Raw genomic sequence first — 18,146 nt, forward strand, 5'->3', positions numbered from 1 at the left:
GAACTTGATTTTGTCTTGTATTTGCAGTGAACATCACTTCTGCAAATCGAAGCTGATAGGAACTTTAAGAACTCAAAGCTATCTTCTCTTGCAGCAGTTTTTCTGTTCCAGACAAAATGCAGCTTTTAAGGATCCAGGTTAGCACAAATTCAGCCACAGAAGGTTAAAACTCAGCACTGAAAATGCTGCACCAAGCCAGAGTATGTCCTCAGATCCATCTGTGCAGCTGAAATCAGGAAACATTCCAGGTTTGCACCTGTGTAACTGAAAGTAGAATGCAGGTATCTGCTTTCCCTTTAGTTTGTAAGCCACAGAAACAAACTCAATCTGTTCCCACTTGCTACATTTACGAAAATCCTCCAGTTCCTCTCCACAGGAAATACTTATAGGATACTCTTAAGCTGACATGCAAAATACTACTCGGGGTGATTCCCTACTAACCTGTTACTCAGAACTCTGTGCAAAGCTCCAGGAATCAAGGTGGGGACATCTGACTGCTGCTGATTCACCCCATTTGCACCCATCTAAGCAGGATTTAGAGCATGTTTACAGAGCAGTTTTTAGCAGTGGCACAGGCTGCTCACACAAATCTGCTGACTGGGAATCCTGAAGAATACAGAACGCACATAGGGCCAACATTACAAGCAGAAGGCCACAAAGGGTCACAAGTTCTTATGCAGAACTGAATAAATTCACTCAAAAGACCAAAAATACAAGGTGGCCAGTGGCTTACAAAGGGAGGGGAAAAAAAAAAACCTCAAACTTTCCAAAGAGCCAGAGCTTATTAATCTTTTTCTGTTCAGCTTCTAAAGTTTTATAACCACATATCTCACTTATAAATACTCAGGCTAAGACCAATATGTCTTGTTCCGTGTAAACTCCCCAATCAATGCTGCCTCCTTTTCTATTAATCCACCCTTTAAAATACGTTCTTTTATCAGGTTTTAATGTCTAACATGATTTAATCAAGAACACATGCCTCATAAATATCATCTGTCATGTTCCATTAGTTTCATGTGGAAAAGTACAAGTCAATAAACAAAGGTTGTGCCATAAATCTGCCTTGAACACATTATACCTCAAATAAGAAAATAAAAACATGTGTGTCCTTTGACCTGGATATTCTTAAAATGGAACTTCAGGTATTGTCTTGTGCCTTTAAAAACGTCTAAAGCATTCACAATTAATTGCGTACCTAAGCAATTTCAATTTACATAATGTTGATCTGGAGATGGTGATTAAATAAGCACGATGCCTTTAAGGCACCTGTTAAATAACATCACTGCCTCTGGGTTAAAACTGATATCCAGCCCTGCACAATGAAAACCAGGCCCCTCCACCATGCAACCGTGCAATAAAACCCCCTCGTAACTCAGAGCAGCCATTGGCTTCAGTTATTAATAGAGAGAGGGGAAGAAAGGAAAAGAAAAGGGGGGGAGAGTAAAGGAAAAAAAGCAGCACCTTCTCCTGTGCACTGCATGGAAATGTGGCTGCTGGAAGCAGCAGCAGGGCCAAAGGATTCCTGGGAGCTCTCCCAGCCCCTCCACTCCAGCCTTGGTGGGCACCAGTTTGTCACCAGTTCTCCAGCTGTCCACGCACACAAATAACATGAGGTACAAAGTTTTGGTATTTACAGTAATGATCAGATGTGATGCTTGGGTCATCTGGGAATTTTTACTTAGGGAAATTCCCAGCCTTTCCAGGGTTGCAGGCAGCAGTCAGTGCTTTCAATCCCTTCTGCTCTTCAAGGCACACAGCAGCTTGTGGCTTTTGGTGTTTTCCACTACTGATCTCAGTTTGTTGCAGGCTTTGTGGGTGGCATGGGACAGATGCTCCCAGCACTGAGCACCAACTGCCTGCAATAGCCACAAACTGGATTTGACCTTCCACAGGGACAAATGCTCCTTCCCATCTTGCTCCTAGTTCCTGGTGGGCTTTGCCTTGGACACCCTCCCTGCCCAGCCTTCTGTACTCCAGCAGCACAAACAAGGGCCAGAGACTTCAGTGGGGTCCCTTATCCGTGCCCCAGCACCTTTCTCTGCAGCCCCCACGGAGTCCTAGGAGACTCACTCAAATGTAGCTCTGCCAGAAGCAATCATCTTCTCCTGAGGTCCCACTGACTTCCCTAGGATCTGGAATATGGTGGACAGTTCTGATTCCTGTCTAAAACCAGGGAAACTGGACGGACAACAGCTCTAGAGGCCTTGGGACAGGAAGTCAAATGTTTTCCTCTCAAGCACTGTGAAATCTGAGAAACAAGTTCAAAATTCAAGAGATCAATTTTGAAGCTTTACAAAGAAAATAAAGAAAATAAAGAATATCTAGGTCTTTTTCTTTAATGACTGTCCCATTTACCTCTTTGGGCAGATGGGCCTACACTCATGTCCAAAGCAGTTCTGAGTCTGTGAATGCAAGGAAGAGGCTGACAGTGGGGATTCCAGGAACTTCCTGGCTCTCCATCACTCAGCTGGCCACATTTTCAGAACTGTGGGCCCATACTGAAAGCGCCAATTGCACAGTGCCACAAGAGTGAGACAGCACCCAGAGCAGGGATCACCATCACAGCACCCTGGTGCAGAGCAGCCCTTCACAAGCCAGGGTTTAGAGCACCAGCCCAAATGGCTGGGCAGTGACTCAGCCCTCAGCAGCGTTTCACAGGGCACTCTGGAGCACACAAAGTATTTTAAGTGAGAGGACGCTTGGTGTTCTCAGTGCCAGACACAGAACCAGTGTATGGCGGGCAGTTCCCAAGTGCTTACTCTCAGGCTACATCTAACCTGGCTGAACACCAAGGCCCTTTGCTGGCAAAGGTACAAGTCCCTTCCAAAAACCTACTCTAATTACGGCTGCTCTCAGGGCCCTTATAAACATCAAGTCCCACTTCCCAGCTCTTGTGTTTCCTTTTTCTTCAGTAACAGGATTTTTAAAAGAAAGGCAGTTTTCTGGGTCAGAAGACTCTAGGAGTCTACACATTACAACAGTTTGATAGGAAAGTCATAATACTTTCAATTCCCTGAGATCTTTTATCTTGCACATCTCACGCAGACTCCAATGGTATCACCTGGCAAGGAGCCAGAGGAGCTCTGCTACTAAACCAGCAAGATAAGATCAGTGCTGAGTGGAGGAAACGCCAACAAAAATCTCCCACTTTTCCCTGGATTTTCACTCAAACAAATGAGTATGTCACTCCAGTTCCCCACTCGACAAAGCTGCAGTGCCTGAAGGTTGGCCCCATCCTCCCTCAGCAACAATTAATGAAAGCGCAGTGCATTTTCTCTGACTCACTCTCCCACCCCACTGCTCATCTAGTAGGCCTCAACTCCTTGGTGGAACAATAGATTATCACATGGCACAGCTTTCTAGGCAGCTGTCTGCATCACGTGCTGCAACTCACAACAGGAAGAATTCAAAATTAAAACTACAGCACCACGCACAGAAGATGCCTTAAAAGGAGACCCACAGAAAGCAAGAACTGTGTAACAGTCAATGCCAGAAGACCAAGCACCAGATCCAGAGAACTGTTTAGGCACTGAATTTTCACAGATGTCAACAGGAGTTAGGTGCTTGCATACCTCTCAGCATCACACCTTTAGTAAAGCAAATTGTAAGGCTTGATTTTCCAGTAGTTCTACAATTCCTACAAATTGTTCTTCACCTCCTTTGAGGGGCAAGTCCTTCAAAGGAGTGTCTAGAAGAGTCATCACACATTTGTCTTTCCTGAAAAGTAACCACTTCTCAAGTTCTCAAAGGAAACAGGCTGGACCTGATAAATGCATGAAAATAAAAAACGAAACATCACCTTTTATGACACTGTTAAGGTGCTTGCCTTCCTATGAGCCATTTAATTCCACGAATCTCTGAAGCAGGATCCTGTCTCTACTTACAGCTTATAGAGTGGCAAAGAAGCATCTGACAGGTATTGCATTGCAGAATACCTGAGAGGCATTAGCTGCTCCTTAAAACTAATAGATCATTTTCAATTAACACAGGCACCATTGAATTTCCCTGGTTCTTAAAACAACATAAAACAAAAGCCCCAAGCAAATCCAAAAAGGCTACCACATTAACTAAAAAACTGACAGGGTTCTGCAACTGAAAATCTATGAAGAAACTGAACTTAGCACCAAAAGGCAATCACTTGCCTCATTCAGAAATATAAATCAAAGATACCACCCAAAGGACAGGGGAAGGAAAGAAAGGCTCTTGTGATGACAGTTCAGATTGAAATTAATTTGCCCACTTGCAGAAATTCAGAAAGTGTTTGCTCTTGATTTTTCATCTCCACCACATGGCAGCTGCTTTCTCCCAGGGCACACACTGACACTGTTGTGGGCTGTGGGAGCAAGACAGCCAGCACTGGGAATAGACACGTCCCGTGGTGGCACAGCGAGGAACAGGCACAGCGGCCACTCCACGGGGTGCGCAGAGCCCCAGGTACACAGACAGACAGACAGACAGACCTGTGTCTGGCCCAGGGACTGACAGAGGGGAAGGTGTCACAAGTATAAATCTCAGGCCAGGGAGCCAAAGAACTCAGCTGAATTTTAGTCACATGGGTATCTCTCAGTTTCCCTTGGCTGCCTGGATCAACTGTAGCCCCAAGTTGTAAAACCTGCCCACAGCTGCTCTGCTCACCCCCAACCTGATGTTTCACACTGTGACTTTATGCAGGCTTGTTTGGATCTAACAAGGTCCTTATTTTTCTACAATGCAGGAAATAAGGAAACCAGCCATCAATTATTAGAAGCGCAGCAGATCTGAGCCGCGTGGCTGTAAAACAGATTTTTCTTTAATGAAACTGAGCTGGCATTTGCCAGAAATAACAAGTGCCCAAGACCAAAATGTAAATCAAAACTAAAGGAGAGTTTTCAAAACTTTGAATCATTGGTAGCAACAGACAAGCTCAGAAGGAGGTTGGTATGATTTTGGAATGTCTTAAAAATGTGTGACTAATATGACTTCTAAAGACATTATTTGTGAGTTAGTATTTCAGTCTCCCCACAGAAAGAAAACATCATGACCAGAGAGGGCCAAAATGTTTGCTGTAATAACTGTGTTAGTATGTCACTATAGCTGGGCTAGGAAGGAGGTTGAACCTCTGTTTTCATTTCACAGAAAACAAAGAAAGGGAAGATGTTAATGTTGAAAATCATCAGTGCCTGGCAAGAGGCTATCACAGCCCTTATCCTTTCCCCACGTGTCCAGGTTTTAAACCCAGCACTTGGTTTTAGGTGGTCTCAGCCCAGGCCCTGAGAGACAGCAGGTTCCATCACCCATCTCTGAACAGACCTGTCTAGTCCAGGAGGAGTGGTGCTGTTTGCTGAAGTGACTAACATTACAAGAGAAAAGAAAGGATGGGTTTGGAGGAAACATTAGTTGCTAGTGATTCCCTTGCCATAACTACTGTCCAAATTGTGTGACTGTGGCAATGCTCCTCCTTCGCTGTCTGTCACAGAACCCAGAATGAGGGCATAAATTTGGCTCATCTGGATGCCAGGCCCATGGACTGCAATGCAGGAGGCACATGAAGGAACTGCAGCGCCAGGTCTGGAAGAAGGAGATGGCCAGGGATCCAGTCTTTACAGACGGCCTGGAACCCAGTCTTTACAGATTGCAAGTGGAAGCCCTTGGCAGGGTCCAGCTTGTCCATCTAGTGATTCTGCCACTGAATGCAATTGTCTGTAGTTGATATTAACAATTTCTTCCACAGAAACATTCAGCGTCTCTCAATACCAGAAGGTTTATCCTTTACTAAACTATGCCAGGTTTGATTACCCTTGCAGTCAAAAGCTCATCTTCCTTCTTGTTTTATCCTTCTCAGTTTCCAGCCATGGGATACCATTCTGCACTCAAAAGAACCCTCGGGTATCACTTATTTTCTCCTCCACTGCATCTCTGGAACAGAGCAGATTCCCTGTAATCTTCCATTAGTCCATGGGTACCACACATAGGTCAGGATCTTCCAGTTCTTCTCCAAGTCCTTTGATTTTTCAAAGCCATTTAAGAAAGTCTGAGCATTAACCTATCTTCCTGCAATCAGAGTGATAATTTACAGAAGAATTACATCTCTTCCCTAAGCTTTTTAATAATGCATCATATCACCTCATACCCTATTAGAAGTGTTGTTTTCTCATACCAGTTAGATGTGACATGCCAATCCTTTTCAGTGTAATTGCTTCCCAGAACGTGCACCTATAAAAACAGTTTATATCTTCCATGGCAAGGTACTGCCTCAATGGCATGATACAAGAAAATACCTGCTGTAAGGTTCCTCATGACTGCTCAAGAAATCCACGTCACATGCCAGTCACTTCCTGATTTTTATTAAATAAAAACCTTCCCTTAAACTGAAGGAACAAACTTTACTGGTAGTGGCTTTCTATATTCTGTTAGGATTTCAGCAGAAACTATTCAATATCACTGGAAACAAAACCCAAACTTTCAGAGCTGTATACAAAACACTGTCACTGTACAAAATATTTATATCTGGTGTGCATCTCAATTTCTATAGAAGACAGTTTCTGTTCCTTTCAAAAGGCAACAATATTGTTTCCTATACCACTATTTTTCTGCCATCAACATTGAATCTAACAATTGAAAATGCATCCCAGAAGTCTTACCTACCAACACATTTACCTCTGCCAGCCTCAATCTCTTGCTATAAAACAAGAACTAATTTGATGAACTTTTTAAAACCACAGCTTCCTTCAGTTGCTCTGTTAATGCAAATTTCTGCCACATTCCATCCCCAGATATGAACACTGGGTTTTGAAACTCCACCTGGACCATGAGGATGTAGATACAACCAACAACTCAAGGTCAATAGTGCTGCAGGCCTTCAGTTAATTTTTGTATTTGGAAAACAGGATGCACTGCAAATGAATAATAATTCAATGTGAGCCTAATTCAGTATCAATAAGGCTATTTCCTTCTCCAGAACAATGGCTGGCATTTTCTATCCCCAACAGGCAATCATTTGTTAGCAATGGCATGTCCCCAGAATGCCACAGAACATTTCACAACTGCTTTGCACATAAAATCAATCATTTTCCATGCCCAGTTGTCCCACCACTGGCTCTCCCAACTGGTGTTCTTCGAGCCCTTCACTCAGCCTGGTTTTTATTGCATGCCTTCTCAGTGTTTTCTTGACAAACAAATGAGTGGCCAGAAACACCAATGTTAGACAAGGAGGGATTTGAACTTTGTTCAGCAAGTCAAAGAGGACAGAAGCCTGGACTATTACAGCTTGAGAGACCTCTTCTAACTCTCTAGTGCCTAAGCAGTTGAGTGTAGGAATTAAAAATGTCACAGGAAAGACAGCTGGGCCCAAAAAATTACATTCCACAGTAGGATTTCCACCCAGCCTGTCTTTAAAAACTCCAGTGATAAACAACTTATGCCATCCTTGGGCACCGAATGTCAGAAAAGTAATACAGTCCTAGAAGGTATCTTTCCTACTGTCAAGCCCACATAATCCCTGTGGAAGAATAAACCAATCCAGAAGACACAGAAGTGCTGAAGATCAGATTCATTTTACAAAATATTTCATTTCCAACAAAGAAAACCTACAGCCACGCTCAGCTCAGAAAGGATGCAAGAGGAGATTTCCTTCTGGAGCAGCAGAACAGGAGCAGTGCCTCTGCCAGACAAACTGTAACTCTGATCCACAAATCACTCAGTGTAGAAGCTCCTTCCCATATATAACATATTCTGAATCAGGGCTGCTCATCAAACTAGCAAAGGTTGCAATCAGCAGCCTTCACACTGGAACCTGTATTCAGTCTCCCAGATTGTTTTCTTTAGTGGTAGTTAGTGTCATAATTCATTTTTATCTAAATGCTAGCTGGCTATGAGGCTGTTTTTCACCAAGTTTTCTCTCAAGTCTTATTACCCAGGATCCAAAATGACCTCCCTGTCTCTTCAGAGTGACTGCTTGCTGCAGAAACATCTACCCCACGCATAAAACTTCTTTATCACCTCTGATATTTACTGTTCTTAATTTCCAAATCTTCCAGCAACTTCTCCAGCAGCTAATAAAAAATCTTTTGTTGGCATCAACGCTAGCCCTTAGCAAGGAAAGTTCCCCAAGCAGGTTAGTCTCATTTTGAGAAGCTCAACCTGGGTACCACTGAGGCTGCAAGTCTCTGCAACACACCAGTGTTTTCATTCTAACCTGTCAAATAAACTGCACTTGTAGCCAATGCCTATCAGACTTTTCAGCTCAAAACACTGCTGATGATTAATCATCTCAGTGGTCTGCTCTCACCTTCTAGGTTTGGGTCCCTTTACATTACCTTTCTATGACTAATCTTGCAGAACACAGCCACTTGTAAAAGTATCTGTAGAACTGGCAAACATAAAGGCAACAGGTATAAAAGTGCATTTTGACAAAGCAGTTTGAGTACTTATGCCAGCAATCTCTGCCTAACAGCTTCTGACAGGATGCAGTATAAGAGAAAGGAGATCTCATATGAATAATGATTCCAATAAAAGCCAGCCAAATCACCCTGACAGATTTCAAGTATTTACACATTCAGCAGACCAAAAGCTATTTACACCAGTTGCCATGCTTCCACTCATTTAGCCCACAATTCAAGTAAGTTACAACCCTTTATATATACATTTAAAAATAAACTAACAGCACAGTGGCTCTGTAAGGAGGCCAAGAGAGTAGAAAGAAAAGGTCACTAAGACTCAAGGGCAGGGAAAGAGCAAGTGGGCTCTAGGAGTAAATATCCCCTTAAATTTCCTGCATATCCATCCAAATCAGGGAGATGCCGAAATGCATCAGGATCTTTGTTCTAAAGAACCATCACTGTCTGTAGCTTATCCCCACAAAACTAGGAAGTCAGCAAACCTTGAATAGCTCAAGAACTCAAAGAAAAGGAATAAAAGCAGATTTGTGGTAAGTTGGCAGGAGGAAAAATAAGAAGCAAACTGTTCAGATTAAAAGCGTGAGATGTCTTTTTCTTTTGCCAAGTGAACTGAGCCCATCCTTGGAGGACAATTTTTTATGCATAAGCCCTCCAGAGCTCAAGTCTGCCTCCTTTTTATCTACTCTTGGATTTAAAATGGCATCACTTCAGATTTGCACCAGAGCTAGGGACAATGAGATCAGGCCAGCTCAGTTTCAGTTGAACATAAACCAGCACTGATAACTTCAAGGAAACTGAACATTACAACAATCAGATATCCAGAAAGAAGGAATTTAGTGCTGCTTTTTCTTGTTCAAGTCTCAGCTGCATGCAAAATCTATTCTGCCAGAGTGATGAGCATCTTGGGAACCTTGTAGTAGCCACCTGCACCTCAAAGCCCAGGGACACACAGTCCATTGGGTGATTTCTGCCTCAGGAGCAATGCACACTAAGAGACTTTGCCATCTGCTGGGAGGCAAGAGCAACCCAGAAGACTGGGGGGTGGGGAGCAGAAATTTTCCTTCCACCAGGTACTTTTTTATACGTCAAACACTGATCCCTTAATGTAGCCTTCTTTCCCTCACCTCAGCACATCAAGCACTAAAATAAATGGGAGATTTTGCTCCTCTGCAGTAATTCTGCAACAGGCAGCACAATCCAGATGCTAAGCAGCAACAAGCCCAACTAAAATGCTGTGTTAGAAACCTTACTCTCCCACAGATAACAAAGATGGATTTTGCACTTTTCACCGCTCATGCTCACCACTGACCACCAAGGGCAAACACCAGGACCTTCATGCAGCCAGGAGAGAAAGCCAGCCCATGCACACACTCCAGCAAGTGCACCCAGGGCAGATACAGCCACACACTGCAATGCCACGTCCTGCCCCAGCACCACATCAGACCTCAAACAGAGCACAGCCACATCATCCCAACTCTGCACCTCAACTAACAAACTCTGTCTCTCAGCACAGAAAATTAGCCTGGCCCTGAGTTTGCCCACACAACTGCCTTGTTTCTGGTTCAAAAACTGCCCTGTCCTTCTCTGCACCATGCTCTGCTATGCTCTTGCTGTAGAAATATCATGACCAGTACACAGCATTGCCCCAAAATGACACAAACAGTACTGTAGAGAACAGAGTTCAAGCACCCTTGTTCTGTTCATCCAAAATATTTATATACTTGGCCATGTTGGCTGCTGGCACAACCCTTCACCACTTTTGTCTGTTTCACATACAGTGGCTGATCACACCAGCTTTACACCCATACCCGATCTTGAACACAAGGAAAATTGAAGGTGAACGTGCTGTGCTAACTGAGCTACTGGGCTACAAGTGTTTGCACCCTTTTTTCTCAGGAGAGAATTTAACACTTTGATCTTCTGCGTCTCAAAGGAGTATGGAAGAGTTTTCAAAAATATTCCATACTGGCCTCTTCCTGAAGTCAACGCCCTGCAATTCCAGCAGGGGCAGCAAGGCAAAGCAAGAGTTATGAAACCTTCTGCTAAATCCTTTCTGGGATTTTCCCAGAAAATACTGGGTAATAAACCAGCAATGTCCTCTTTTATCTGTTCTCACTTTAACTCTCTCTTCCCTGTCCAGCACAGATGGGGCTGGGAGACAGGCAGGACTTACGCAGGGAACACTAAGTGCTGACGTAGAGTGAAGCGAGTCCTTCTGCAGTTCCTGTCTATTTATTCTCCTCCCTTCAGTCACTCCAGAGATGTTCCATCCAAGAGCACAACTCGCACTCATCCTGACTGAGCACTCCCTCTCTGGGAAGGATTCAGGTTAAATCAAAGCCAGCTGCTTTACAGAGGGGCAAGGAGGCTAAAAAGTTAAACAAAATAATAATAAAAAATGCAATCTAGAACCTACATAGATAGGAAATCTGCTCTTGTGGTTCAAATAAATAACTCTAAGGTATTTAAGCCTCACGCACAGAAAACAATTTTGTAACTTTTTAAGTCATCCTCTTGCATTGTTGTTCTGCCCTAATAACTCTGAAATGTGCTACTCATCTCTCCCAGTTAAATATCCTGTTTCACAAGCCCACTCCTAGATATCTGAAACTGCACAGCATTTCTATCTAGCTTTAGGCATCTAGCATTCCAAAGAATTAATATTTAAACTTATTATAAAGGAATGGGGATTGCGTTAAGCATGTAGTATTTAGCAAAACATTCATACCAATAAACTGCTGTGTTGCTTGTCTGAAGCACATTTATCATCCTTTAAACTCAAAAGAAAGATTATGCTCCAAAACTGACACATGTATCTATTTTCCTTTTAATACAACCAAGACTTAGACAGGATTAGAGAGTGGAAGCTATCAAATTTCAATTTTAACAATACACTTAAAATTATATTATCTTTCTTTGCCTAGGGGATTGTTGACTTCAGTATTTAAGTGACTTAACCATAGCAAATTGTAAAAAAGCACTGAATCACAGCACTTATTTTAAATAATCCTAGACCCTCTACCCCTTCTAGGGAAGAGCCTCATGTTAACATTTTTATACATATTACTGCTCTTATATCTCTTGACTGTATATATAAATGAGTAAAGAAACTTTAACCTGTTGGAAGACATCACTAATTGGTATTTTTCCTCTTATATTAGCCTTTGATTTACACCTCACATACGTTCTCCCAAGCCAGCACATGTAATTTATTTACAGCTCTGGAAGGCAGGCAAAATACATCATCTACTGTTATACAACCTTCTACAAGGTATTAAAATACCAGGCCCCTGGAGACACACTTCATATAGTTCAGCAAGTTCCAAAATAAACCAAACCACCAACCCCCTAAGCACTTAAAACAACAATGGACATCTGTATTAAAAAGTCAGTTTTTTACTGTATTTGATGATGTCGCTTTAGTGTCATTTTTCCCTCTGGCTAATATGCAAACAACATGGAAGAATGAATTTGCTTTCTCCTCATTGTAAAACAACTAACAACTCTCACAAAGCACTCTTATCACACACATAAATGCCAGAATTAAGTGTAGTTTATGATGTTTTGCATTCATTTAAGCCTTAGAACAAATTTGGTGCTGTAAATTCAATTGCAGTGCTCCTTTACCAATCCATTCGGCAAGATAATCACATATACATTCAAACATAATGATGGAGAAGTCAAACATAATTATTAAAGTAAGACAGTTGCTTTAAATAAAAAGATGTGAAGCACTTTGAGTTGGGATCAACCTTGTAATGCTCAAACCTCAGCACTTTGGGATCAACCTTGTAACACTCAAAACCTTAAAATAACCTAATATACAGGATTTGGATCAATTTCCTTTTGCAGCTCTGGAAAACGTCTCATCTGTTTTACAAGCAGTCCTCTGCCTACAAATAATCATTAACAATCATTTCATATAGTCAAGCTAATGACTGCAATAAAAAAAGAAAAAAAAAAAAGAAGTCCTTGTTCCAGGTAACCAGTGAAGCACAGATTCTCAGAACAGAAAGTTCAGGTCCCAACCAAGATTTCACATCCAGAGCGCCAGAAATGGAACAGGAGGGGAAGGAAAAAGGGGAAGAACTCTGTGCCTCCGTTCTTCAAAGGCCGTGCAGGAGGCAGCGCCGCACCGATGCCATCGGAACGGAGGCACCGGCCCTCGCCTCTCTTTACACGCCCCATTTGCAGGCTCGGACTGCTCCTTCCCTGCTCCCGGCCGAGACAGCAGCTGTGCCATATTCCCAAACACGCACTTGTGCTATTGTCTGCACATCCGTGGGGCAGGATTAGGCTGCCCTCGCTGTGGAACCCTGCACTCCGAGCCACAGCCATGCGCTGGGAAACAGCGTTGGGCGGCCGAGCTAAAACAGAGCAAACAAACCCCAGACTATTAAAAGGCGTTTCAGGCACTGTGAAGTGATTACTAGATTGCACGCCTGGTTCAAGCTTGTTGACATACAATGATAGAAATCTGGAGTGCAAAATGGAGTGGTTTACGTCTATTTTCCCTCTCCAATTACCCTGCCATCAACATCTTCAACAGTTCTAAAATCACTGAACAGCAGAGTTTCTAGAATAATGGTAATTACGGTACTGAGCATGGGAATTATATTCACGGTGCTACAGAGTTCTCTCATAATCCATACGTTATTCCACTTCCTAGCTTACAGATGGATTTAATAGAAACTTGTTATTTGTTCTACAAGCTTTTCCCTGTACACAGGAAAAAGAACTCCTATAATATTAGGATTGAAATACTGACCCAGCTAAAGTTAGTGGCAAGACTCCTACTGATATTAATAATTTAGGGTAAAATTCTGTCCTCCTTACTCAACAAAAAACCAAACCATTTTACTGCAATGAAGCAGTACAGTGTAGTAGAAGACATTCACTTTAAATTTAGCCATTTCACAAAAAAGAATCTTGTAGCCCTCCCAGAATATAATCTCAAGTATACTACACTTTCTCAGCATACACTTAACAGTTTATGTGTATATAGGGTTGAACTCTTAAGATACAAATAATGAATTCAGTTATATCGAAATGATAATTTTAATTGGTCTATGTCCAAAAATTTGTAGTTGATGAGACTGCTCATAGGAACAGTAATGTACATACTTAACCAATTGCAAGATGTAGACTTTAATTTTTTTCCTACTATAAAAGAAAAAAGGATATTTTTCTTGTCACTCCACTTAGCCCAGCATATAATGACCTCCATTATTGTAACATTTTAAAGACAGAACAAGTAATTTCTTATTTTTAACTTCCATTCCTTCAAACAAAACTCAAAATCAAATAAAAAATTTTCTTCCAGTTATTTGACTTACTTCCTTGTTGAGAGTAATCTGACATTATCTGTTATTCCATGTAATTCTGCATAATAATAAAATAGATGCAACATTTATTCCCTTCAGCTTTTCCAGTAGCTGTAGTTTTTGTCATGAAGCAGAAAAGAATTTATTTGCTTTTACAAGTACTGAATGCCTTTACATAACTGGTTGATCATTAGATTTCCTGGTTTGTATTTGCTAAATACTCTCCACTAATGATTCTTAAATTACAATGGATTTAATGATTAGATACAATTAAATTATTTTAAATTAAATCCATGAAAGTCCCATCTTCAAGTCAGTGACTGATTTTGCAACACAAATCATTAGAAGAACTTCCTTCAGCAGCAAGTAACTGCAAGTTATTTGCCTATTCAAGACAAGTAAGCATTATACGCAGTTTAAGGGAGGAGAGGACAGTCACAATTTATTCCAAATGAATTTATGAACGCATTCTCCAATTTGCAGTTTCTTCTCCTTTCTCCCCTCACAAAACAAAATTAGGCAAAAAAGAGACCATGAAATAAAAATATAGCTCTGTAACTGTACATTCTGTTCAGACCAACCTTTCAATTCCTTTCTGTAGCAGAGTTCAAATGCAGCAAGGGAACTAGAGTGAAAATAAGAAATAATTACTACTGCAGCTCTACCTAAAACTGAGAGTTTAGAGATCACCATGAACCTGTCCCTGTCTCCTTATCAGCCCATAACATATTTATCAGCTCTAGGCAGTCACACTTGCTCCAGTGGGATAATTCACTGGTGAACACAGATAAGGTGTAAGAAAGAAAATGGCAATCAGGCCCAAGACCAGTCAATTCACCTAATAATTCATAAAATCAAAGTATACACTTCTGCTTGAGATCCCAACAGCAAAAGCTGTTACTTTCACAAGGACAGTCCTGACAACCAAGGAAACAGTCACAGGGGGATTAAATGGCAAGATTTACCCCTCCTTCTCAACAGCAGAAGGAAATTAATACATTTCAATACATTGCTTGTGTGTTTGCTGAAAGCAGCTACAGTTAACAACAAACAAAAAAAAATCCAAGCCGTTTTCTCCTTGTCTGAATAAAACATACTCTCAACAAGGAAACATCCAACTACTGCAACTCGACCAGCTTATTGTTTTGCCCACTGTAAGTTAATATCTGAAGTGGTTGCTGCAAAGGTCCGGGCCATTTGGATGATTTCCCAGTGGCACAGCTAACAGGATAAATCTCGTCATTTCTACTGAGTCATGAATTAGGTACACTGAACAAAACTGGAAAAGAATGAAAAGGAGAAGTGTTTCCTGGTAACAACCATAATCAATGTCATTTAGAAACTGAGATATTTGGCATCTTTATAGATTACTCTTTTGTCACCACTAAAACCTTCCCAAAAGCTTCTTCCCTGCAGACAATAAGTATTTTGCTGTGTTACTTTCAAAACTGTAATACCGTAGCATGAAATTCAACAACGTGGAACCAAACCCACAGAATCCCAGGAAAACACTGTAAAATGGACTTTATACCTTATGGCACAGTCATTCTATGTCAAATGCCTCTAAAAAGCAGTGTCTGTATGCAAATACTCTGCCTTGTTACACACAGGGAAATCAATGACCAAGAAAAGCATGGTGCCCATCACAGCCAGCCACATCAGAAGGGGTTGGCTGGGTGAGAACTGGGCATTTATATTAAACAGCTCCCAAACAGAACAAAATATGAAGCACAATTCCTAAATAGTGTTATTTTCAGCAAACAACCAACAGCTCCATCCTGAAAAGTTTAGACCCCAATGGTCCAATTCCCAGAAATAATCCTCACCACAACCCCTCAAGTTTTTGTTTGGCTCTTCAGAAAGTCCAAAAGACTCGCTCAGGCACGGAAGCATTTTGCAGGATCATAACTTAAACACTGTGAAGCAGCACAGTAACACCACAGAGACACTGCAACAGCAGGATACTTCTTCCCCATTGTGATTACTTCAAAGCTGCCCTTTTTATTAGTAGAGCAGTGTATCATTTTGATTCATTCTTTTTGGAAAAAAAAAAATTAAAAAGTAAGACTTGTTTAGGAAAAAAAAGACCTTACAGGCAACTATAAAAATCAGTTTTGTTCTTGTTAGAGAGCATCTTTTACACTCCCTACTTGCAGCTTTCAACTGTGGACAAACCAAAACCAGGAGGCACATTCTGTAATCTAACCCAGACTGCAGAGGGAATTACTGGGTACATGGCACTCTGGCACACGGGCACGATGCTCTGAAATCAAGCTGTCATCAGTTTCCTTCCCAAAACCTTTCACTGGGTAAATCTGAGTATTTCACTCACTTCCATATCTTAGCTTTATCTTGGGATATCACATCCACATGCTATCCCAGTCCTTTATCTTCCTCAGGAACCAGGGTTGGTGGGAGATGGTTTGCACAGCTCCTTGAAAGAGCAGCAGCTCTGCTGTCTGCAGCACAGCCCGCTTTAGACACGCTCTGATTTGTGAGCTGGAGCACAGTGAGCACTCCAGAATGCCCCTGTGGACATTAAAGCACTTGCTGACACTGTCCAGGTCAGAAGGAGCAGCACATCCCACACATTTTAAATCAGACTTAGAATTTTACTTCAAATTTTACTTTCCCTAACTCCTCCTGAAAATGTCTTCTTGGGGGGGAAAAAAAAGGCAAAATCAAACCAAACAAAAAACCCCAACAAACAACAGGAAGCCACCCAAAAAACTCAGCATTGCCATCTTTGGAAAAATCCAACATTATCCATCAAATCCTCCTGCTCAGTTAAATGAGCCTTCTCCTGCCCATGGACACCTACTTATTGCCATGACTCAAGTCACCCATACACTGAAGCAACCACAAGGTAACACCCTGGACAGAAAACATGCTAAACAAAAACAGCAACAAAATGTAAAACGCTTTTTTTCCCCCAGTGGTGAAAATGGGAAATTGATCAGTCAGGAAAGATGAATTAGGAACCTTCTCCCATGCCCACCTACATCTACGGTAAAAATCCCAAGTGAATGCAAAGTTTAATTCTTCCTCTTTCCCTCCCTAAATTCCTGCCCTCTTCAACAACAAGAGGGATATGCATGAAAAGAGGGCTAAACAGCTCAAAGGAAAAAAAAAATTTCAAAAGTATTTCAACAGTTTTCCTGGACAGGGCAATGCATGGGCAGGGTTTTAAGCTAGCATGAACCCTGTAAAGTGGCACCAACCTCACCCGTGGGACCACAAGGGACTGGAACAGCCCTTGAGTCCCTTCCACAGGCACCATACAAGAGCTTGTAGCTCTCCCTTTATACTACGTGAATCCTCCTTCTCCCCCCTCCAAACAGGAGCCTGTGAAACAGACCTTCATTTCACTCCTGCCAAATATTAACAACCTCTTTTTTTTTTTTTTTTTTTTAAATCGGGAGAGAAGAATTGCAGCATTAACAAACAGAAAAATAAAAAAGGTAATTTATAACCTGCTGCTCCACTCTGTCTGTATTCAGTGGTGATGAACAAACACATCCTCGAGGCTGCAGGACAGACCTAGCACAGATCGAGGTGTTCATTAACATAACTCCGTGGCAGTGAAAGGTGCCATCACCCTAGGTAACAAGCTCACAAAAGAAAATGTCACTAGTCCAAGGGCACGCAGCCTACTTTTGATTTTCAGAAGAACGGACAGAACTGGAAAAAATCCCAGTGAGAACTGTCTTACAGAGACAAGATAACTGCACTTACATATCTAAAATAAAGAATGTGAATAGACTGATAAGAAAAGAAAAAAGAGAATTACCTTTTAACTTTACAGAAAACATTATCTTAATGTTAATCACCTTAGGTGTACCTATGTCTCTGCAAGCGACTTTGTAGCATGAAGAAATGCTCCAATTCCCTCTGAGCCAGTCCAGTGACAGAGGGATTATTTTAAAACTGAATTTTGATTAACGAATTTCAGCTGAGTTAACCAGCTCTAGCTGAAAAGTGTAATTAACAGATTTTTAGTAAGCAACTCCTAACCCTACCTCAGTGCCACTTTCTTTAACGATGGAGAGCTGAAAATCAGGCATTTGCTAACTAGCAGAATTTGACCTTTCGGGCACCAGGAGCTCCCAAGTCTGAGGATTCACCGCCTGAATCCAGCATTTGAAACACCTCCGTGAAATACAAACTATAAAATCCAAGCAACCGTGGTGAAACTGCTGAATAAGAATCAGGCATTTATTGTCAGCCAGGCACGCTCACAAACACCCCACACGAACTCTCTGGCGCAGGACAGACCAGCCCAGTCTTCAGCACCAAGCCCAAAACCACCTTTGAGAAGTGACTGCATGAGCAGCACTTCAGGCTCAGGACAACTAAATAAGATGCTGGTCTCAAGATTTTTTAAATACTATTTTTTTTAAATACTATTGAGAGACAGCTTCACGCTGGAAAAGTACAGTCTGGTTTA

The 18,146-nt window shown here is 41.8% G+C and overlaps 1 protein-coding gene across 1 annotated transcript in view; it reads right to left on the minus strand.

The window, feature by feature from the left end:
• The window catches only part of GLIS1 (GLIS family zinc finger 1), a 186,970-nt gene that overhangs the window by 167,808 nt on the left and 1,016 nt on the right, over positions 1-18,146 (minus strand).

This window comes from Melospiza georgiana, chromosome 9 (assembly GCF_028018845.1).
Source record: "Melospiza georgiana isolate bMelGeo1 chromosome 9, bMelGeo1.pri, whole genome shotgun sequence".
NCBI classification, from domain to species: Eukaryota; Metazoa; Chordata; class Aves; order Passeriformes; family Passerellidae; genus Melospiza; species Melospiza georgiana.